This window comes from Sciurus carolinensis, unplaced genomic scaffold, assembly GCF_902686445.1.
Source record: "Sciurus carolinensis unplaced genomic scaffold, mSciCar1.2, whole genome shotgun sequence".
Classification (NCBI taxonomy): domain Eukaryota; kingdom Metazoa; phylum Chordata; class Mammalia; order Rodentia; family Sciuridae; genus Sciurus; species Sciurus carolinensis.
This window is the reverse complement of record NW_025920213.1, coordinates 458,649-483,845: the sequence shown is the minus strand read 5'-3', so window position 1 is coordinate 483,845 and position 25,197 is coordinate 458,649. Positions and strand designations below refer to the sequence as shown.

The following is a 25,197-nucleotide window of genomic DNA, read 5'->3' as shown; positions in this document are numbered from 1 at the left end:
ATATCCCATTTAGCTTCTAGATAATCAATGACTTCTCAGCAATATGCATCAGAACTGGGAACTGCCCACAGATAGACCTGTATGAAATTCCTTCTAAGCTATTTGAAGTCATTTGAAAAATCTCTCTCCTCCATATGTTGAAGACAGCACCTAGAGAAGATATCTCAGGAGGATCATTTGACTTAAGAGACACAATTGCTTGTTCTTTTATGCTACAGGAAATCTTTAGAAACAGAGCTGTCAACCCAACTTCCTCCTAGGGGCAAAAGCTTGGAGACTACAGGGAGCAACAAAGCATACCACAGGGCCCAGAACCTGACTCAGAAGAAAAAACCTAAATGGCAGAGAATCAACTGAAAGGTGATTCAAGCTGATAAACTGGAAAATTGGAAATGAATGGAACAGTGTGATTTTATTTGCCACCTGGACTAGAGATCAGCCAAATGTAAAATGTTGCCAACACCCAGGAAATCCTGGCTTCAGAGAAACAGCTATAGTCAGAGATTTCTGGTGGCAAGTCACTTCTGCAGCTTCCATGTGGACATCAACTGCCTGTAGCTATTACAGTGTTACATGGAATTACTTGTTATCCAGGTGTAGCAGCAGCTCCTTACCATTTATCATTAAGGACTTTAACTGACCGTCTTCTTCAACTTCTGCTCTTTCTTGACCATTTTCGACAATTCTTTTTGTAGTCATTTTTCTGCCATTTACTGTTTTGGTAGAAGTTGATACAGATTTGAAGTTACACATCCCGCTACCACCAAATGATGTAGAAGAGAATGAAGTAAGGCCACTGTGACCTAGTAACCCAAATGAAGTAAATCCTGTATCAAATGAAGAAAATCCACCTCCAAATGATGGAAATCCACTGAAAGCAGAGAAAAATGAGCCTGCACCTGGGTTTCTGCTTCCTTGGGGACCCCTTCTGTTCCCAAAAAAGTCTTCAAATGGGTCTTCAAAGAAGTTGAATGAAAATGGTCCCTTCCACCAAAAAAACCCCCTGAAGACATCGTCTGGGTTCTGGAATGTGAAGCCACTCAAAAGGACTATCAAAATGACCTCCACCTCCACCCACCTTAAGCCTTCTGTACCATACTTGTCACAGATGTCCCGTTTTTGGCATCTGACAACACCTCATATGCCTCAGCTACTTGTTTGAATTTTCTCTCTGCTTCTTCATTCTCAGGATTTTTATCTGAATGCCACTTTAGTGCCAGTTTCTGATATGCCTTTTCGATATCCTCGGAGAGGCATGTCTCTGCCTGCCTGGAACTTCATAGTAACCCACCGCGTTTTGACAGATCGTTGGAACAAGTCCAAGGACGCAGCAGACTGGACTGGCGGGGCCAGGAGGCCGGTGCTTGGTCGGGCTGTGTGGTGACCGGGCAGCGGCTCCTCCCGCTTTCCTTTCTCTCCTTTCTCCCAGAGAATCTTAAAGACATAATTCATGTTAATTCAATTATTTGTTGTGGGACCTAATTCAATTTACTTGTCCACTTAAAAGAAGTGACAAGGAGGACACAGAGAAGGATAGGGAAATATGTTGTGCAAACTAGAGACGGAATGATTTCTTGTGTGGACCTCAAAAGAAATCATTCCAGCAAGCACCTTGGTATAGATCCTGTGGAGTGAACATAAAATACATTCTGTCCTTAAACCCGCCACCTGTGGCATTGCCTTATGACAGCCCTATGAAACAGATGCAGCCCACTGGGACACATAGAGTCCCTGCAGCTTGCTTGAGTGCAGATGCAATTGGGTCACATCGCCTTCCACCAGCACTGAAAGGCTAAAGTGCTGCAAGCAATGGCACTTCTTATTGGAATATTGTGAAGCACGTGAGCACACAGCTCTTTACCTGGTGGGCCACAGTGATTTGTTTTCTGATAGGGCACAGTTCCAAAAAATATGTAGAAGGGTTTAACCTCCTTTGTTTGTGTAAACCTCACTCCTCTTCATGCAAATAATTTCCAGGTAAGGCTATTGTTTTTTAAGTCTTCTAAAATAATTAGAAGTCCAGTGGAATTGACTGCTACATGGACTACCTGTGGCCGGAAGCTGAAACAGAAAGGACTAACAGTAAAAAAGAAATATCCATTGCCCAATACAAATTGAAAATGATGCCAAATGTTTTCTTTGTTATTTCTACAAGTATGTGATCAGGAGCTTTTAACCCCCTAGCTTACAGAGGGAGTAATTCAGTCCAGATTCCTTTGGGAGTGGAAATGTAGGTCATTCAAGTGCTAAAGTGCTAGGACAGAGCAAGAGGAGTTCCCATACTTGGGTATTTGTACTGGCCCTATCCTGGCCATCTCAAGTACCTGCCTGTGCAGACCCTTCTCAGAAGGATCATCTACCTCAAACCAGAGATAATATTATTGGTTATGTGGTGCTCTTGCTCTTTCCCCAAGGACACAGAATTAACAAATGGCTCCCTGATTATCTGTATGGAACTCGACAAGAAATCACCTGACATTCAGTACAACATATAACACTGACCACCCTGGGACATTGTATTGAAATGTTTTATATATGTAGCCCTCAATCCAGGGGTGACACCAGATTACAGAGTAAGGTCTCTGGATAAACCCCTCAGTAGAAAAATTACTATCCAATGCTTAAATATTCACCCTGGCCAACCATGTCCAGTGGTATTAATATGAAAGACCACCAGAGGTCCAACATTTAGTAACCTACTCCTGTCTTTGAAAGTTCCCTGCAACTCCTCCTCTCTCTACACACACACACACACACACAGAGGGGAAGGGTGAAGGACTTCTCAGATGTGATCACAGAAGAGCTTGCCTGGATGGGTCTTCTCTGGCCTGCCCTCTTTTCCTGTGGGTGCCTCCTGATAAATGGCCATAGGGTCTGGTGTTCAGCTGAATCAACATCTAAAAATGCTTCCACTCTGAACTGTTTTTTGGCTACAAGCTTGGGAATTTCGGACACATCAAGAAAGCATCTTGGTCCCTTGAGCATCTCTCATCATGTGAGCTGGATGATGGGCTGTCTCTAGAATGTGTGCCTGGTTACCAGAGTGCAAGTTCTGTTGGGTTCTAATGCCAAAACATTGAGACCATTCTTTAAAGTTTAGTTCACTGAGCCTCTTCCTATATTTAGGGTTCCCCTAGTGCCCCTTGGGGTACTGACTTTTTATCTTCTTAGCTATATAAAAGCATACAAATCCACAGGGCCCTTCAACCCCTTGGGAAACCATCGATGCAGCCAAGGGCCTTGGTTTAAGGAGACAGATTTGACTTCAGAATTTCTATTTTCTCACCATTACTGTGACCCAATAGAAGTCATTGTGACTTTCAGGCTTTCCCAACACACAGTGGGGATCACATTGGTACCCACTTCCTGGAGAGATCATTTAATATAAATAAGTTGAAACCCATACAATTTATGCTCTGGTGTCGACCATACAGAAAATCCTGAAACTTGAAAAATTGAGAATTATAATGGGAAGAAACACCAAGGAATAACTTCTAGCAGGTCTTAGGTTCCAGCAGGATGATCTTGGACAAGTCATTTCTCTGGGACTAACTTTGCTTTCTGCATCAACAAGATGCGTACTGAAATCAAATGAACCTTAGTTATGGTCATCCTCTGACAATAAACCTTGAACTCTTTTCCCACTATGTTTAGAATTGGATGGATGTTGCACAGTATGCATAATGAGTCCCAAAACTAGGCAGTGACTCAATTCTTAACAATAGTGTGCAGTAAAATTGAAGGGATGCTGCTTCTCTATCAGAAAATACAGTTCACTCCGACAAAGTTCCATAGCCTAGGTACTTAAGAACAACATCAATTTATTTTCAACAATTCTGGAGCCTGAAGGGGGTCCCACAATAAATATTTCTCTTTCAGGAGACTTCCATTGCTCTGAGGACTTCTAAGAAACTCAAAGTCTTATTTTCCTCTTAAAATCAGAGTGCAGAGTGTTCTCAATGGAGAAACACGGTCAGCACTTTTTGAGCATTAAGTCTTCCAGTTAAAGCACCGCAATTCACATGGGAAGAAACTGAAGTTCTATCTCCTCTTGTCCTTTTTCACACAAGGTAGATGGACTCGTCTTAGGTTTAGGTGGGTAGAATATACAATCTTACCCCTGCCTTCCCTAGAACCCTGGAAACCTTTTAGCTCCTCCTGTCCATTTGCTTGTCCCTGGGGATATGAAACACATAAAACATGTCACTGCCCCACGGCCCACTTACCTCCAAGCTATGAATTTTTCCACTAGTTACTTCCCTATTGTCTTCTTTTCTCCGGGCCCAGCTTCACGTTACCAACCTGAGAAGTTTGTGTGTTTGTGTGTACATATGTTTACATTGTGTGCTCAGTTGTGGGTAAGGAGAGGAAAATAGCTCATGTGAAGAGGGATGGAGAAGGGATTTCCAGGATGATAGGTGAAATCGTTTCTAATCAAACATGGGTGGGGGTACATCCCTCCTGGTCTCTGCTCACCTGTGGCCTGGATCAGTCCCTTTCCATGTCCAGTCCTCAGTTTCCTGATAAGACAACGAGGAGCTGTATGTGAACCAGCATAAGTATGTGCTACATGAGGTCATGGGTTCGGGCTCCATAAATACTGTAAGAGGTGCCAATATGAGCCAGGTTGGCATGCGCAGGTTTACAGGCCTTCTGACATGGCTTCCGTCTAGAGCAGCCAGGTCTATTTTACAGCATCATACACTTATGCACAATGCACAAAGGTCTTGGCCCTTAAGGCAGTCCCCATGCATTTACCCCACATCAGACTCCACCTGCTGTGAATAATAAGATAATTTGTAGGAAAAATACAGGCAACTCAGTCAGGGGAAAAAATGGGCAAGTCTGACTAGCATTTTACAAAAGGATACAAATTGCCCCCATATATGTAAAAAGATTCTCCTTATCATTAATAATTAAATTCAAGTTAAAATCACAGTGCAGGCCTTGGTGGGGGGTGGTTAGTTCTGGTGGTAAAGCACTTGTTCAGTACGTGAAAGGCCCTGGCTTCAATCCTCAGTGCCACACACATTTAACAGAAAGTCCACAGTGTGATCCAAACATGCAATAATTTAAAACCACTGATGAGAGTTGTAAGGATGTTGAGCAAGTGTAATCTTATACAATGGTACGCATGTAAATGGCCACTTCCAAAAACTGTGGTGGCATCTCTTAGAGATGGAAATAGACTGTAGCTGTTGCTCTGTGATTTCACTGTTTACAGCAGCATTATGTGCAAACTGGAAACAATTCAAATATGTATCAATAATGAAGGATAAATGAAATGGTCCTGATTACTTTTAAGTGGAATTTTGCATAGAAATAAAAATAAACTATCACCACATTCAAAGGCTTATGAATCTGGTGATTCCATTGTGGACTTCACTGAACCATGTGTTACAGTATTGGTGTCCACATATCCTCCATCCCATGCAGCCAGTCAGCTCCTCGGTGAGTGCATGGTGCAGCGTCCTTCTTATCCTGATTGTACCCATCTAGCTTTTATCAAATTTTGTCTGATTATTTGTGTAATTGCAGGAAGAAGCGTGACTGACAACATAATACTCTCAGATTGTTCCTTATTTAAAAGCCTCTTGTTAGATAGCCATACTTAGGCAGTTTTAACTTTGTCTAAAGAACCTATAAGCAATTTAAATATGACATGTCATTGAACACCTTGGTAACATAACTAAGGTTTCAAATTCTCTCCTGTTATGAGAAGAAACAGATTCTTTTGGATTTATGTGAATCAGTGCATACCCCTGAAGTAATATTATGAATAATTTTCAAATCTTAGATGTATCTCCTTGGAGGGAGATGAGGTGAATATTCCCATGTTTGTTGCCAAAACACACCTTACTCAGTTAGAAAGCTTTTCATTTGTATCAAGTACTCAAGGTAAGCCACCTTTGTAAAGAGAAGGGGCTTATTTTGCTCACAGTTTGAAGATTCTACAGCATGGCGGCAGGACCACCTGCCTGGGTTCCATCAATCATGGTGGATGGCAACAGGAGGAAACAGGGATCAGAGGTCCACCCCTGACCAGGAAGCCAGTGGTGAGTGGGAGATGGTTCAATATTTCATTGCCAACTCTCACAAACACTAAGCCGAGTAAGGATGAACAACTGCAGAAAGGAAAACAACAGTGGATAAAAGCAGGTGGCTTGAGCCCAGAGAAAACTGCAACCTCCCAGGCTCTGGACAATAGCAGAGCTGAGGTCTGACCGAAAGGACTAAAGGCCTGGGCTACCCAGCTGTACTGCAGCTGCACCGCAAGCAGCAGGGCTCATGCCCACGTAGAAATAAATAGGAGCCCCCTCTCCAGCCTCATCACCCAGGGCAAACCCCTCTGCCCTGACTGAAGCCAAGGCCGTTGGGCTGAAGAGCGGTGGTCCTCACTGCGTGCCAGCTCCCCACCTGGTGGATCCTGAACCTCTGAGCTGGCCTGGAAGCACGTAGCTCCTAATGGAGTTGCCTTCTGCCCAGAGCTCAGCAGGTACAATGGCCACCTGCAGCAGCCAGTATACAGGCACCAGCTTCGTGGCCCTGATGCTTTCTACAGAAGGAGGCCCCTAAAAATCTCTGTATGACCGAGGTGTGCTTGTAATCCCAGCAGCTTGGGAGGCTGAGACCAGAGGGTTGCAAGTTTGAGGCTAGTCTCAGTCAACCTAGCAAGGTCCTAAGGGATTTAGAGTCGCTGAACAACTCAGGAAGACCCTGTTTCAAAACACAAAAAGGGCTGGGAATGTGGCTTAGTGTTTAAGGGACCCTGAGTTTAATTCTTGGATTAAAAATAAAAACTCTGTATGGTCAGTGGACCTTCATTGGACAGAGTACCCTGGACATAGAGAGAAAGCTTCAGTGGGTGGAGGAGCAAGCTGACATCACCCTCACAGCTAACTGATATCGTCTTTAAGGTCCTGCCTGGAAGAACAGAAACAAGCCAGCTCCTGTTGTGTTGGCAGCTGCACAAAGAGGTCATCAAGGGAGCCCAGAGACAGCATGGGAAGGTCAGCCTCTCTTGAAAACATGCCCACAGTGAGAACAGGCCCAGCAGGAGCCCTGGCACAACTGACAGTGGGGACTCACCTGAAGCCCGTGACCTGGTGACAGTGGTGACAGGACCAGTCAGGCTCACCACATCCTGTGCCCCCACCCCTAGAATGCGACCTGGGAAACGCAGGCTGAGGCAGGGCTTTGTACACGCAGGTTGTCCAGCATCTCCTGGACGAGGTCTGCTGTGTGAGCTAAGAACTCAGACACCCTCTCACCCAAAAACCCATAATCCACCTGCAAGTGCCACCAGACGTGTCCTGACCCAGTCTCCACTTGTCATCCAGGAAGGGCAACAGCCTGCTGTGCTGGAGGTCAGCCAAAAGGTGAGTCAGGCTGTGAGGAGGACGATCGATGTCACCACCAACAGGATGCTGTTTAAGGAGGGGCTCACCTGCCCAGCAGGAAGCAGCACCCTTAGGAGAAGCGCTGGTAGGGATCCAGCCTCCTGTGGACACGCTTAAAACATGGGTGGGACTGGCTTCACCAAACACCACAGGGCCTAATTCATACACCCTGCTAATTGCAATGCCAGGTAACTATGGACAGTTCAAAGCACTACATTTAAAAGATGATTTTCCCACAGTTGGCTTAAATTTAAATGTGACGCTTTTTTAAAAATTTGGTCTCCAAACTGGTTTTCCTAGTTGGTAACGAGGCCAGGTCTGGATGCAGAAAATTATTCTCAACTGTGTATAACTATTTTAATTTAAGCCTGGAAATTTGCCAGTTAATTAAGTCCTTAAACTCTTTCCCAGCAACAAGGGGTTTCAACCATTTTGCTGCTGTTTCCTGATTTGGGCTTCGAACTTGCACAACTGTTCCTCTGGACTGACCAAATGACATTCTGCAAATGATTCAAATATCATTTATTATGATTCAAGTTTTACTTAAAACCTCTAAAAATCAGACCCTTCCTGTAATCAGTGGTCATTTTTCCCTTGAAAATGTGCCATTCTGCTGCTTAATGATAATAATAATAATAATAATAATAATAATAATAATAAAAAGCCTTGCTGTTGTGTCAAGGTCTCTCCCCATTTTGGTTATTTTTGCTTTCGTCCACCATGGCCTGGAGGGATGACCCCTGGACAGAGTGGGAGGGTGACAATTCCATGGTCTATGGAGATGATCCCTCTTTGGCAGGGGTCAGGACCCCCCTCCTTGTGGGGAGATGACCCCTCCATGGCTTAGGGAGGTGACTCCTCCTTGGCCTGGGAGATGACACTTGATGCTTGGGTTTCTCATCTGAAACAGCTTATCAGGGTGACGAGGCTACTATATGTAAGGCCTTCTTGCAAGGGTTTCTTGGCATCTTTAGGGGAGCCTCATGCCCTGTGGCCTCACCCACAACCTCAGGAGATGGATGGGGTGTCCCAGGAGAAGGCACCTCTCTCTGGGGAGCACTGCCCAGCAGTGGCCGTGTACTGACAGGGATGTGATAGAGACCAGACAGCCTCCCAGGTGTGGGGCCAAGAGTTCTCCTGGGAGACACCACATCACAAGGAAGTCAAGGGCCTGCCCTTCCCAGGCACACTGAGAACTTGCTGTGGAATCACAAGAGCTGTTGATGGCCTTCAGTTGGCCCTACAGCTCCCAACAAAGCTCCCTGCTTAACTGCTGAAGAGGTTTCTGTCACCCCAACCTTCAATCAGTGTCCCCACACACTCCCATTGACTGAGGTAACTGGATCTATAAGAGGTTTCTGTCACCCCGACCTTATATCAGTGTCCCACGCACTCCCATTGACTGAGGTAACTGGATCTATAAGAGGTTTCTGTCACCCCGACCTTCCATCAGTGTCCCCACACACTCCCATTGACTGAGGTAACTGGATCTGTAAGAGGTTTCTGTCACCCCGACCTTCCATCAGTGTCCCACACACTCCCATTGACTGAGGTAACTGGATCTGTAAGAGGTTTCTGTCACCCCGACCTTCCATCAGTGTCCCACACACTCCCATTGACTGAGGTAACTGGATCTATAAGAGGTTTCTGTCACCCCGACCTTCCATCAGTGTCCCCACACACTCCCATTGACTGAGGTAACTGGATCTATAAGAGGTTTCTGTCACCCCGACCTCCCATCAGTGTCCCACGCACTCCCATTGACTGAGGTAACTGGATCTATAAGAGGTTTCTGTAACCCTGACCTTATATCAGTGTCCCACACACTTCCATTGATTGAGGTAACTGGATCTATAAGAGGTTTCTGTCACCCCGACCTTCCATCAGTGTCCCACACACTCCCATTGACTGAGGTAACCTGGATCTATAAGAGGTTTCTGTCACCCCGACCTTCCATCAGTGTCCCCACACACTCCCATTGACTGAGGTAACTGGATCTGTAAGAGGTTTCTGTCACCCCGACCTCACATCAGTGTCCCCACACACTCCCATTGACTGAGGTAACTGGATCTATAAGAGGTTTCTGTCACCCCGACCTTCCATCAGTGTCCCACGCACTCCCATTGACTGAGGTAACTGGATCTACAAGCGGTTTCCGTCACCCCTACCTTCCATCAGTGTCCCCACTCACTCCCATTGACTGAGGTAACTGGATCTACAAGCGCTTTCTGTCACCCCGACCTTCCATCAGTGTCCCACACACTCCCATTGACTGAGGTAACTGGATCTATAAGCGGTTTCTGTCATCCCGACCTTCCATCAGTGTCCCACACACTCCCATTGACTGAGGTAACTGGATCTATAAGAGGTTTCTGTCACCCCGACCTTCCATCAGTGTCCCACACACTCCCATTGACTGAGGTAACTGGATCTATAAGCGGTTTCTGTCACCCCGACCTTCCATCAGTGTCCCACACACTCCCGTTGACTGAGGTAACTGGATCTATAAGAGGTTTCTGTCACCCCGACCTTCCATCAGTGTCCCACACACTCCCGTTGACTGAGGTAACCTGGATCTATAAGAGGTTTCTGTCACCCCGACCTCCCATCAGTGTCCCACACACTCCCGTTGACTGAGGTAACCTGGATCTATAAGAGGTTTCTGTCACCCCGACCTCCCATCAGTGTCCCACACACTCCCGTTGACTGAGGTAACCTGGATCTATAAGAGGTTTCTGTCACCCCGACCTTCCATCAGTGTCCCCACACACTCCCATTGACTGAGGTAACTGGATCTATAAGAGGTTTCTGTCACCCCGACCTCACATCAGTGTCCCCACACACTCCCATTGACTGAGGTAACTGGATCTATAAGAGGTTTCTGTCACCCCGACCTTCCATCAGTGTCCCACACACTCCTATTGACTGAGGTAACTGGATCTATAAGCGGTTTCTGTCACCCCGACCATCCATCAGTGTCCCACACACTCCCATTGACTGAGGGAACTGGATCTATAAGCGGTTTCTGTCACCCCGACCTTACATGAGTGTCCCCAACGAACTCCCATTGACTGAGGTAACTGGATCTGTAAGAGGTTTCTGTCACCCTGACTTTACATCAGTGTCCCACACACTCCCATTGACTGAGGTAACTGGATCTATAAGAGGTTTCTGTCACCCCGACCTTCCATCAGTGTCCCCACACACTCCCATTGACTGAGGTAACTGGATCTATAAGAGGTTTCTGTCATCCCGACCTTCCATCAGTGTCCCCACACACTCCCATTGACTGAGGTAACTGGATCTATAAGAGGTTTCTGTCACCCCGACCTTCCATCAGTGTCCCCACACACTCCCATTGACTGAGGTAACTGGATCTATAAGAGGTTTCTGTCACCCCTACCTTCCATCAGTGTCCCACGCACTCCCATTGACTGAGGTAACTGGATCTATAAGAGGTTTCTGTCACCCCGACCTTCCATCAGTGTCCCACGCACTCCCGTTGACTGAGGTAACTGGATCTATAAGAGGTTTCTGTCACCCCGACCTTCCATCAGTGTCCCACGCACTCCCATTGACTGAGGTAACTGGATCTATAAGAGGTTTCTGTCACCCTGACCTTCCATCAGTGTCCCCACACACTCCCGTTGACTGAGGTAACTGGATCTATAAGAGGTTTCTGTCATCCCGACCTTCCATCAGTGTCCCCACACACTCCCATTGACTGAGGTAACTGGATCTATAAGAGGTTTCTGTCACCCCTACCTTCCATCAGTGTCCCACACACTCACATTGACTGAGGTAACTGGATCTATAAGCGGTTTCTGTCACCCCGACCTTCCATCAGTGTCCCACGCACTCCTATTGACTGAGGTAACTGGATCTGTAAGAGGTTTCCGTCACCCCGACCTTCCATCAGTGTCCCACGCACTCCTATTGAAGCGAGCAGCACCGCAGCGCTTCTTTGTCTTGAAGGGCAGCTAGACTTCTCTGAGTTGCCAATCAGAGGACCACGAGACGTACGGGATTGAGGACACGATCACACGGAGATGGCAAACCAACGAATGGTTTATTTTATGATGCTCTCACACACAGGGGGGCACGCCAGCCGGCTTAATGACCTGACCGTGACCGTGCGCAGACGGTTGCGGAGCAGGTATAGCCCCAAGCAGGGTTACAATCCGGGGTTTTTATATGTTTCACACAGGGCATATCTTATCTACCACACACAGCTTAGTACTTTATCTAGTCTTACAGCTTAGGGTTACCTAATTTGCATAATTAGTATCAGTGCACTCCTCCTGGCCTGAGCTTAGAGAGCTCTTGTTTTACATTTACAAAGCACTCCTCCTGGCCTGAGCTCAGAGAGCTCTTGTTTTACATTTATAAAGCTCTGTTTTACATTTATAAAGCTGTGTTTTACATTTATAAATCTTTGCTCCATTTAGTCCGTCCCCTGGAGCGGGGGCGACCCCCAAGGAGGGGCGTCGCCGCTCCACACAAATGTACCAGGTCTCCAACATAACAATATTTGGTAAGGAGATGGAGGAGGTTTTCATGGCCTGGCAGGTTGAGTACATAGGAGGGGAGTGTTTTATTGCAAAATTTATAGAGGAAAACCTGGTGGCTATCGGGGAGAACAGAAGGAGGAAGGCGATTAAGATCAAAAACAGAGCCGTCGATGGCGATGAATTTGGGGCTTGAAGACCGGGGGAGGCCATCTAAAAGAAGGAGTGCAATATTGTATAGAGGTGCCTGTATTGCATAAATTATAAGGTTTCCTGGTGGTGGTAGAAGGGGGTGCGGTAGTTGTGAGAGTTGTTGATGTTGTAGAATTTGTGGGAACCTCATCCTTAGAGTCATCCTCTTCCTCATCCTCATAATTATAATCCCCGTATTCCTCATAATACTCATCATACCAAGGGTTACCTTTAGGGACCTCATTTTCCCATAAGGCTAACATGCGGGCGAAGAGAGATAATTTCGCCGCCGCATAGCAGGTGAAAGGGGGATCTGTATCTAAAGCATAGGTGATAGTAATATTGTGGTTTTCAAACTTAACAGCTATAGGAAAATGTTGAAGGCCAAGCTGTTGAAAATGATAAATATAATGAGGTGAATGAGCCCAGACAGTTTTAACCAATTCCATATGATGGCAACGTAAAGGGTTAGATTCCAAAATATTAGAATCATCCCAAGCGGATTGAACATCCGTAGAATGCCAAACAGGGCTAAAAAGGCCTGTAATGTTGGCTTTATGATATTCTTCACAAGGAAGAACAGAATCGTGAGAAAAGTGTTGAAGCCTATGGGTGCAAAAGGCATATTTAGTCCAAAACAATTGCTGGGCAGCAGTGTAATTATTAAGAAAAAGCTGGGAGAGCCAAAAGTGAGGAACTATGGAATCATTTTTATGTAGGGAAATGCATCCTTTGACAAAGGATCGAAATGATGCTGCATGGGCTTGGGTCCAGGTTGACAGATTAACTGAATACCATGGAGTAGTAGGAACAGTGCTGACAGGAGAAGTGTCAGTCCCAATAGTAGCTCCATTTGAGCTACTGAGGGAGCCAACAAATAGTAACGTTAAGGACAACACAAACCCAATACCGAAAGTGGTGGGAGGAGTTAGTATCATTGCAAGGGGGGCGATGTTCGGTGGTACAGATAGTGAAATGGGTGACAAGGACCGTAATAAGGTAAAGCAGGCAAAGAGTAAGAGTAGCAGAAATAATTCTAGTGGGGTGCATGATCCTAACTATCCTACAATAGTAGGGTGCGAGGGGCCATAACGTGAAAAGGGGGTACAACGATCCAGAACAGGGAGGCGAAGAGGAGAAGAATGCAAAGAAATGTATACATACAAATTATAAAGGAGTGATGTCCTTAGCTTTCACGAGGGAAAGTTCTCCCTTAGAGCTGGAAGTCCAATAAGTATTGCCAGGTCCAAAAGCAACAATGTCCTTTTCTTGCAAGGACGAGTCTTTCCGGTGTTTATGAAGAACCTTAGAAGACGTCAGAGGCGGTGAGGAAGGTTCAGAAGGGTAAGGAGAAAGGTGTTTGGGGAAGGCTTCGTCCAAAGGAGAATCTCGATGGAAACGAGGACGAGAATTCAGTTCAAAAAGAGCGATCTGGAGAGCACGGGTGAAAGGTAAGTCCTTGAGGGCAGAAAGGCGCTGTTTCAGTAGTCCATTAAAGCGTTCGACGTGACCAGCAGCCGTGGGGTTATAAGCAAGGTGGAAGTTCCAAGCGATGTCCAAGTTACTGGCTAGTTTCTGCACAAGAGTTCCAGTAAAATGTGTGCCTTGATCAGATTCAATCAAAATGGGAGGTCCAAAATGAGAGATCCAATCCCAAAGTGCAAAGATGGTGGCAGCCTGATTAGGTTTGGCAGAGTCATGAGCCGAAGCAAGTCCTGTAGATACATCCAGAATAACGCAAACAAAACGTTTATTTGAAAGAGGACCAATAAAATCAATTTGTAAGGTGTGATTAAAGGATTGGGGTGATGCAGTAGAAGCAGGGGGGTTACGACGAAAACGGGTGAGGGATTGAGGGCAGTGTTGGCAATGTCTGACAGCTAGTTTACATTGATGCCAAGTAACGCCCAAATTTCGGTGTGAACACCACTGATAAAGCCCATGAGTACCAATATGTCCCAGAGCGATATGTAACTTAGTAATCTCAGAGACATGAATAGGCAATTCAGTGGGAGGAGGAGAGACTTTCCAGTCAGGTTTTCTGGTTAATTTTAATTTAGTGTCTCCAATTTGTTCTGAGGACCAAGGCGCTTTGTTAGCTAATTTCCAGTCAGGCTTTCTGGTTAATTTTAATTTAGTGTCTCCAATTTGTTCTGAGGACCAAGGCGCTTTGTTAACCAATTTAAGAGTATAAGATTTAGCGATTTTATCAACAATGTCGTTATTTTTGGAGTGGGCGTCAGTGCGTCCAGTATGTGCATCAACATGAGTAATTAGAATGGTAATGTTGGAAGAAGCAAGTTCCTTCCAACAGTCACGACCCCACACTGGCTTGCCATTTATAGTAAAATCAGTCAAGAGCCATTTAGAGGACCATATTGCTATACCATTGCAAACTGACCATGAATCAGAAAATATGTGAATTACCTTGTGACCTTCATTCACAGAATGTCTGACAGCCAAAAGAACTGCTATTAATTCAGCAATTTGAGCTGATTTATCCGTCCCCTGGTCTTCCAGGACACAACCATCCGATGGTCTGAAAGCAGCTGCTTTCCAATGAACTATAGAGTTAAGTACTGAAGCTGAGCCATCAGTGTACCATACATTGGTGGTGGAGGGGGCACTAGGCCCCCAACGACCAATAGGTTTTAACACACGTTCGGGGGGAATGTCGGGGGGTTCTACAAGAGGAGCAGCCGCTATCAGTTCGGAAAGTTTGCCTGGGGAGGAGGAGGATTTAAATTGGCCTTGAGAGATCAAATTTTGGAGGAACCATTTCCAAGTAAGGACCTTAGGTTCCATAGGGAGTCCTTTGAGGGACTCATCAGGCATTTTAATCCAATCCAGTAGGGCAACTGGGGTCCTAATCAGGAATTCACGTCTGTGAAGGTCAAAAGTAAAGTGTTGTAGTGCGGTCATAAGTGTCCACACATACTTTTCAAATAAAGAATATTTATTAGAAGAATAGGGGAAACGTTTGCAATAGAAGCCTACAGGTCTTGAAGTGCCTTCAGACTTAGCAAAAATGCCCCAGGTTCCATAACCATTTAAAAAGAAAAGGTCAATAACAAGAACATCTCCAGGTTGAGGGATGAAGAGTTTAGAGTATAATTGAATATACTCTTTAGCTTGGGAAAAAGCAGTTACTTGGGGAATATCCCACAAGAAATCAGAAGCTTTTCGGGTAACTTTATATATAGGTGCCAGAAGAAGTTGCAAGAAAGGAATGTGATTTCTCCAATAACCAAACATGCCAATAAGATGTTGCGCTTCTGTTTTGGATTTAGGAGGGGGTAAGTTAAGTAACTTATCCAAGACTGGCGAGGGCACAGTAGGGCCTTCGGTGGACCAAAGTACACCTAAGAACTTCACTTGGGTGGCTGGTCCGTGAACTTTATCTGGGTTCACAGACCATCCTGCATTCTGTAATGCCGAGATAACAATGTCTTTGGCCTGAGCTGCTGACTGCTCTGAATGAGCACAAAGCAAAAGGTCATCCACATAGGAGAAAAGTTTGATGTCTGGAGGAAGGGACGACCAAGGTAAACAAGTTTGGAGGGCATTATGAGCAATGATGGGACTATTTTTGTAGCCCTGAGGTAACCTAGTAAAACGATACTGTTGGGCATTCCACGTGAACGTGGTAATATCCCGGGATTCTTCCGCCAATGGAATGGCGAAGAACATGTCAGAGAGGTCAATAGTAACGAAAAATGTTGGGACATATTCCCTGATGGAATTAAAAATAGATTCAACATCGGGTAATTGACCAGGCATGGCAGGGGAAAGTTTATTAATCTGCCGATAGTCAACAGTGAATCTCCAAGAACCATTAGGTTTCCTTACAGGCCAGATGGGGCTGTTATAGTTAAAGGAGGTAGTGCGCTCAATAATCCCTTTATCTAACAAAGTATTAAGTGTGTTTGTAATTTCTTCATGTCCACCCTTTAGAGGGTATTGGGGTGTAAAAGAGGGTGGTATGGATGGTAAAGTAATGGGGTTAATAGCCACTGCTGGCATTATAGTGGAAGAAAAGCACTTGAGTTTTTTTAGGGGTAAATATTCCCCAAAAAATAGAGGTAGGGTGTCCATACCTAAAATGTTAGCAGGAGCAGCGAATGTAAGTGCTTCACACTGAATTTGGATATCATAGCAATAAAGATTAACAAATACCACATTCGCATGGATGGGATTACCAGAGATCCCTTGAATCAAGATTTGTGATGTGGGTTTGGCAGCTGGGATCAATGAGTGATCAATAATGGTTACTTGGCTGCCTGTATCAATTAAAAAGGAGGCACTAAAAGTGGTGCCATTACAATCACCGGTCACAAAAATGTGAGGTCTGTTATCTAGTTCTAGGATCGATAATTTACTTGTGTGGAACGAGAAGGTTGTAATCTGTTTTGTAAGTTCCACCGCTGATTGTTTATCCTGTAATTGCTTCTGGGTTGGGGGTGTGATGTTCTTACGATTGGAGGTAAGTTGGGACGAGGTGGGCTTTGATTTTGGCCCCTGAAACGGCCTGAAACGAGCTTGGGGTGCCAGGTTTGGCCAGAACGCTGGACCCCTAGTCCGTTTTTTGCTCTACGAATCTCAGAAAAAGGTTGCTGGGTTGTGGGTGTTCTATATCTATTTTGCAGAAAGTTTCCCTGTCGCCCTGAGGTTCTATTAGGTTGAATACGGTAGAATGGATTCCAACGGGTTGATCGGGCCCGTGATTCCACTCGAGCAAGGGGGCGGGGAAGTTTTTGAGAGACCTGGAACGTTAGCTTCGGTTTCTGTTGCAATTCCCTGCAATCCTTTAGGAATTGATATACATCTGAGAGTGAGTTATAGGTGGACATGGCCGTTTGTAAAGAAAACTGCAAAGTGGAAGGGGCTCCTCTGAGAATTAGCCTTTTAAGGGTTTTATTTAAGGGATGGCGGAGAGGATGGTCTGCGTGATCATCATAAATACATAGTAATGTGCCTATTTTCTTAACCATTTTTAGACCTTCCTCTGGTGTTTGCCATCTCACCTTATCCTGAAACTGCTCCAAATCTATAATAGGGAAGGCATGCCTCCATGCCATGCACATCCACGTCCATAATGAAAAGGTGCCTGTTACACTTTCCTGTACTACTTGTAAGGCATCATGCAAATTAGGATTTTCTGGTGTTAAAGCCAATTGACCTAATTCTTCATTATTCAAACGGAGGGATCGTGCTCCTCCTTGATATAAGTGAACCATATAATCTGCATCGGACATATTTCCTTGCCTATAATCTATCCTTGCCTGAGCTAATTCTTGTCTGTTCAATTCTCTAGTTTCTACTACTTCTGACTTATCATTCCATCCTCTGGCTGGTGTGTTAGTTTTAGTTACGCTCACTGGGTCTGCAATTTTTGATAACTGGTTAACTATAGCAGGGGATCTGGCGTTTTGTATTGCTTCTTTTACTAGGCGTTTGCCTCTCATTCTATCTTGATGTATGTCATCTATTACTTTCATTAATATCCCTGGGATTTCCTTTTTGTCGGCTCGAGCCAAGATAGGCTCGACGTTCTCCGGACTGCTCAACGGAATTTGAACGTCTGTGCCTTTCTTATACTTAACAAACTTCCCTTGGACTATGCGTTCACTATTTCTCCAAGGTGATTGGGGTTTGAGACCTGCAGGATCCTCCTTAATTTTTAATCTCTTAAACGCTGAAATAAGATTTGCCATGGCCATATTCATTTACTACTTAGTGGAGTAACCTTATTAATTTTGCCAAGGTGTGCACCTTAAGAATTCTAATTCTCCACTGAAGGATTGAGTCGTTCTGGGTACCCTTGTACAAACTGTCTAGCTCGAAGCAATATTTACTTATAAGCCAGTCCCTTATCATATTATGATATTAATGCTATAATTACTGTAATTATTATCTGAGTTGACTTGTTTGAGGCTAGAGGTAAATGAATTGGAGCAGAATTTACTGTGCACTTGGCGGTTAGGGTCGTGTGTCTCCCCTCATCCGCTACCTTTGCCAGACTCCCCTCGACGTCCGCTACCTTTGCCAGACTCCCCCTGACGTCCGCTACCGTGGGAAGCGCGGGTGTCACGCCCCCATGCCGGTCTTAAACCAGACGCATCCGGTCGTGCCTTTCGGAGTTTCAGTCAGGGTTCGCTGACCAATGCCGGTCTTAAACCAGGTTTCCCCGGTCGTGCCTTTTGGAGTTTCAGTCAAGGTTCGCTGACCAATGCCGGTCTTAAACCAGGTTTCCCCGGTCGTGCCTTTTGGAGTTTCAGAGGTATTAGAGACTGACCTCAGTTAGCCAAGTGCCTCAGTTTAAATATTAAATAAACATATATATATTAATATGGGTGTAAGTCAACTCAAGATAATAAATATAACTATATATGAATTATTATATATATATATATGCTGACTGGCCTGTGGGAGATATATTCTGTTAAGGCTAAGGGATTTTCTTACCAATCCACGGACCCGCGATGTTCGTCCAGGGATCCTGCCGACTACGCCAGCTGAAGCGAGCAGCACCGCAGCGCTTCTTTGTCTTGAAGGGCAGCTAGACTTCTCTGAGTTGCCAATCAGAGGACGACGAGACGTACGGGATTGAGGACACGATCACACGGAGATGGCAAACCAACGAATGGTTTATTTTATGATGCTCTCACACACAGGGGGGCACGCCAGCCGGCTTAATGACCTGACCGTGACCGTGCGCAGACGGTTGCGGAGCAGGTATAGCCCCAAGCAGGGTTACAATCCGGGGTTTTTATATGTTTCACACAGGGCATATCTTATCTACCACACACAGCTTAGTACTTTATCTAGTCTTACAGCTTAGGGTTACCTAATTTGCATAATTAGTATCAGTGCACTCCTCCTGGCCTGAGCTTAGAGAGCTCTTGTTTTACATTTACAAAGCACTCCTCCTGGCCTGAGCTCAGAGAGCTCTTGTTTTACATTTATAAAGCTCTGTTTTACATTTATAAAGCTGTGTTTTACATTTATAAATCTTTGCTCCATTCACCTATTGACTGAGGTAACTGAATCTATAAGAGGTTTCCGTCACCCCGACCTTCCATCAGTGTCCCACGCACTCCCATTGACTTAGGTAACTGGATCTATAAGAGGTTTCTGTCACCCCGACCTTCCATCAGTGTCCCACACACTCCCATTCACTGAGGTAACTGGATCTATAAGCGGTTTCTGTCACCCCGACCTTCCATCAGTGTCCCACACACTCCCATTGACTGAGGTAACTGGATCTATAAGTGGTTTCTGTCACCCCGACCTTCCATCAGTGTCCCACACACTCCCATTGACTGAGGTAACTGAATCTATAAGAGGTTTCTGTCACCCCGACCTTCCATCAGTGTCCCCACACACTCCCATTGACTGAGGTAACTGGATCTATAAGCGCTTTCTGTCACCCCGACCTTCCATCAGTGTCCCCACACACTCCCATTGACTGAGGTAACTGGATCTATAAGCGCTTTCTGTCACCCCGACCTTCCATCAGTGTCCCACACACTCCCATTCACTGAGGTAACTTGATCTATAAGAGGTTTCTGTCACCCCGACCTTCCATCAGTGTCCCACACACTCCCATTGACTGAGGTAACTGGATCTATAAGAGGTTTCTGTCACCCCGACCTTCCATCAGTGTCCCACACACTCCCATTGACTGAGGTAACTGGATCTATAAGAGGTTTCTGTCACCCCGACCTTCCATCAGTGTCCCCACACACTCCCATTGACTGAGGTAACTGGATCTATAAGAGGTTTCTGTCACCCCGACCTCCCATCAGTGTCCCACGCACTCCCATTGACTGAGGTAACTGGATCTATAAGAGGTTTCTGTCACCCTGACCTTACATCAGTGTCCCACACACTTCCATTGACTGAGGTAACTGGATCTATAAGAGGTTTCTGTCACCCCGACCTTCCATCAGTGTCCCACACACTCCCATTGACTGAGGTAACTGGATCTATAAGAGGTTTCTGTCACCCCGACCTTCCATCAGTGTCCCCACACACTCCCATTGACTGAGGTAACTGGATCTGTAAGAGGTTTCTGTCACCCCGACCTCACATCAGTGTCCCCACACACTCCCATTGACTGAGGTAACTGGATCTGTAAGAGGTTTCTGTCACCCCGACCTTCCATCAGTGTCCCACACACTCCCATTGACTGAGGTAACTGGATCTATAAGAGGTTTCTGTCACCCCGACCTTCCATCAGTGTCTCCACACACTCCCATTGACTGAGGTAACTGGATCTATAAGAGGTTTCTGTCACCCCGACCTTCCATCAGTGTCCCACGCACTCCCATTGACTGAGGTAACTGGATCTATAAGAGGTTTCTGTTACCCTGACCTTACATCAGTGTCCCACGCACTCCCATTGATTGAGGTAACTGGATCTATAAGAGGTTTCTGTCACCCCGACCTTCCATCAGTGTCCCACACACACCCATTGACTGAGGTAACCTGGATCTATAAGAGGTTTCTGTCACCCCGACCTTCCATCAGTGTCCCACGCACTCCCATTGACTGAGGTAACTGGATCTATAAGAGGTTTCTGTCACCCCGACCTTCCATCAGTGTCCCACGCACTCCCGTTGACTGAGGTAACTGGATCTATAAGCGGTTTCTGTCACCCCGACCTTCCATCAGTGTCCCACACACTCCCATTGACTGAAATAACTGGATCTATAAGCGGTTTCTGTCACCCCGACCTTACATGAGTGTCCCCAACACACTCCCATTGACTGAGGTAACTGGATCTGTAAGAGGTTTCTGTCACCCTGACTTTACATCAGTGTCCCACACACTCCCATTGACTGAGGTAACTGGATCTATAAGAGGTTTCTGTCATCCCGACCTTCCATCAGTGTCCCACACACTCCCATTGACTGAGGTAACTGGATCTATAAGAGGTTTCTGTCACCCCGACCTTCCATCAGTGTCCCCACACACTCCCATTGACTGAGGTAACTGGATCTATAAGAGGTTTCTGTCACCCCGACCTCCCATCAGTGTCCCACACACTCCCATTGACTGAGGTAACTGGATCTATAAGAGGTTTCTGTCACCCCGACCTTCCATCAGTGTCCCCACACACTCCCATTGACTTAGGTAACTGGATCTATAAGAGGTTTCTGTCACCCCGACCTTCCATCAGTGTCCCACACACTCCCATTGACTGAGGCAACTGGATCTATAAGCGGTTTCTGTCACCCCGACTATCCATCAGTGTCCCACACACTCCCATTGACTGAGGTAATTGGATCTATAAGAAGTTTCTGTCACCCCGACCTTCCATCAGTGTCCCACACACTCCCATTGACTGAGGTAACTGGATCTATAAGAGGTTTCTGTCACCCCGACCTTCCATCAGTGTCCCACACACTCCCATTGACTGAGGTAACTGGATCTATAAGAGGTTTCTGTCACCCCAACCTTCCATCAGTGTCTCCACACACTCCCATTGACTGAGGTAACTGGATCTGTAAGAGGTTTCTGTCACCCTGACCTTACATCAGTGTCCCACACACTCCTATTCACTGAGGTAACTGGATCTATAACTCAGTGCCCTGGTATTTGAAATGGCCCAATGGTGCAAAGAGGCAGCGTACAAGAGGACCAAGTACATAGTAGCTAATTAGTATTAGGCAGAGGAAGTGTCATAACTAAATGAGAAGGAAAGGCTACTGCAGTCACGGTGGTGCCTCCCTGCCATCTTCTCTTCCTCTTCTGCAGCGTGTAGCACCTGTGGCAATTGGCTGTGGTTGGTTCAGGGATTATGGATACTTAAGTTATAAAGTCAGTGAGGATTGGGCCTTCTGTTCCATATTTTGGATTAGAGATAATGTTTTCTCTTTGGGAATCACTTAATCAACAAAGAATTCTGAGAGTGCTGACATATAATTTGCTACTATAACAAGGCAGCCTTAGAACAAAGTTGGAAAGAGAAAAAAGGTAGGGCAGAGACCACCACAGATGAGTGAAGATGGAGTCCTGGTCAGTCTATGATCACCGGGTCTATAAATTCCTCTAAGTGAGCCAGTTAGCATTGAAATTTGCTTATTTCTAACAGTGTTCAAAATATTTTGGGTGGAAGAGTTTTCTAACTTAAAAAAATGATCTCTCAATGAGATGGTTTATGAAAGTACCCATAAAGCTATACATGGTAAAATCATCCATTCCCCTAAGGGATTAGAAAAATAATCTCACACAATGGTTTATAAAAGTAACTCCTAAGAGCCACCAAAAATCCTAATGCTTTTATGGCAGCAAATACTACTAAGGAAGAGGGAGTGAATGGTTTGGCATTCAGAGCCTTAGATGAAGAGAGGAATTTCTCCGGCCTTTTCTCCACTCATCTGTTGTCCTTTTGTAGCAGGTACTATATGAGTCTATTCATTAATATAGAAAAGATCGGAGGAACAGTACTCAAGGTCACTAATCAGTTCTTTCCAGGATTCGAGGATGGTTACAATTGAAATTCCAGGGATGTTTTTCCTATCTATTAATATAAAGGATATTGTGGCTTTTTTCCTTCTTGTGTGGAATCTGGGTACTGCATTTGTCAGGTCTCTTCAGACTCCTTTGTTCTCGAATATTTCCATAGCCTTCCTTGGTCTTTAATGAAATGAACATTGTTGAAACCAATAATTCATCTCACTTTTTGTCCTTTACTTTTAAACTGACTTGCCTTTTGGCTTGAAGATCTTGCATTTAGGTATCCACACAGACTGTGCAACCAGCAGCACAATCAGGTGACAGAAAGAGAACTGTTATCCCCTGGATCCCCAAACTACTCACTGGTAGCCACACTGCCCACCAAGGCAAAAATCCCTGGCATATATACTCCACCACAATACATTTCAACTTTTGGGAAAATGTAAGTGGAAAGAGAGAGTATGTAAAATTTTGAGACTGACTTTTTTCACTTAGCAAAATGCCTTTGAGATTCATCCCGGTTGTATTTTTCAATAAATTTATCCATTTTTATTACTGATTCATCATGAATGCTTCACCATTTGTTTATCCATTCAAGAGTTGTAGGACATTTGGGGTTGTTTCTAATTTGGGGTGATTAAGAACAGAGTCAGCTAAATAGTCATATACGGGCTTTTGTGTGAACATAAGTTTTATTTTTCTAAAATAAATAGCTAGGAGTGAGATTTCCTGGGTTCTCTGGTGGGTATATGTTTGACTTTTGAAGAAATTGCCAAACTGGTCATCTAGATCATTACTCAGGATGCAGCTGAGGGGAGCTACATTTAATAACCTACTGCTTGAGCAAGATGCATAGACCCCCAGATGAGGGAGGGAATCAAGGCCTTTTTGAGTTGATTTTGATGGAAGCTTTTTCAATGGTCTGTTATGCCAGATGCCTACAGGTGGCAGGGAACATCAGGTCCATTGAGTACCTTGACTATCCATCCACTGTGGAGTCACTTTTGCAATAACAGTTTCACCATGGTCAGATGGTAAATTGTCCAGAAAAACAACGTGTGACTAGTTGACAGACTGAACTGAAATGACTACCCCAAACCTAAAAAAGTATCAATAGTGATAAAAAACTAACACTAGCCTGAGAAGAGTCAGGAAGGGTACAGACTCCAAAGTCATCAGACTGTGAGGAGAGAATTACAACACTCTTGAGCAGGAGCCACAGTCTGGCACTCATGGCAGCATCTGCAGAAAGGTCCTTCCCTTCGTGCTAGTAGGTGTGTCGTCATATCTGGGTGTGACGACAGAAGCAAGCGGCAATAGAGTAGCAGCCAGACCATGTGAGTAACTTGATGTTGATCACTCTGACCAGAGATCAGCCCTTCCTGAGAGTTTATGCAGTGGGAAGTGTGTATAGGCAGTTGTGATTTGTTTTTGAGTCCACAGGTATGCATGGAGGGCTGTATTCAATCTGCCAGACTTTATTTTTCAGATTGGCAGCCCAAAGAGGTCATTCGTGACCACCCAAGAGTCTGTTAGAATGAAGCAAAGTTATCAAGTGGAGTATTGGCCAGAGCTCTGTGAAGGACCTTGAAGTCTCTCTGCTGAGCAGAGTGACCATGTATTGTGCTGGTTCTGCAGACCTGTCACTGAGGTGGCAAAGTCATCGCAGGACAGTGGAAACCATCAACTCTGACCTTAGCCAAACAATGATTAGGGTTCAGGGGAATCTTTGTGACTTGAGAGCCCCATTGATCTCCTGAAATTGATGGGTGACATGCAGAGGTGAGCTGGGGGAACACCCTACTCCATGTTAGGATGGCTCCAAATTAAACTAGAATTTGCTCAAATAGAGATTTTTGTTGTAAAGATTACCGTAATCTCAAATTTAAAAGGATCTAATACAAAACTAAGTAAAGTTTTGGGTGAAATATAAAAAATATTTAAGGTCATAAAAGAGTTTCAAAAGAAAGTAAAATTTTTAAAGTAGTTCATATGTGATAGAGTTGATAAATTTATGGGTCTTTGTAAAGCTTAAATAGATATGAAGAATATACTACTGTTTCTTTTTCTTTTTTTTCCAAAATTTGTCATCTTTATTCAATTTACAAGTTACACACAGACATGCATACAAACTCACACATACAATTTTTCTCTTTTACATATATAGCATCACACTATTACAGTATTTTGTAACTTCCTTTCCCTTTCAACAATGTTTCATTTTTATATAAGTATTCTTACACTATATAATTTTAATGATTCCATAGTAAGTCACTATGTAGTGGTATTATAATAATATTTGCCCAGTCACCTATTGGTCTATTTGGGTTTCCAATTTATTATCATATAAATATGCTGCACTAAATATTCTGGTAGCTGACCCATGTGCAAATATAATTACTTCTTTTTTTTCTTGTGAAGATTCAAGATATTTTATTAACAACTGCTACAAACAATAAGATAGTTCACATAGATTACCAAGTACAAAATCAACATACAAAAATCAATAGTTTACATATACTCAAACAATCTTTTGGAAGATTTAAAGGGAAAAAAGATTTTATATATAACAGTAACAAAAATATACTAATATGTCAATGAAAGGTGAGACCTAATAAAAATAAAAATTAAAA

General features: G+C 44.6%; 1 pseudogene; it reads right to left on the bottom strand.

Moving 5' to 3' along the window:
• Positions 1-579: 579 nt before the first annotated feature.
• LOC124975123 (dnaJ homolog subfamily B member 6-like) overlaps positions 580-25,197 on the bottom strand; it is a 49,114-nt pseudogene continuing 24,496 nt past the window's right edge.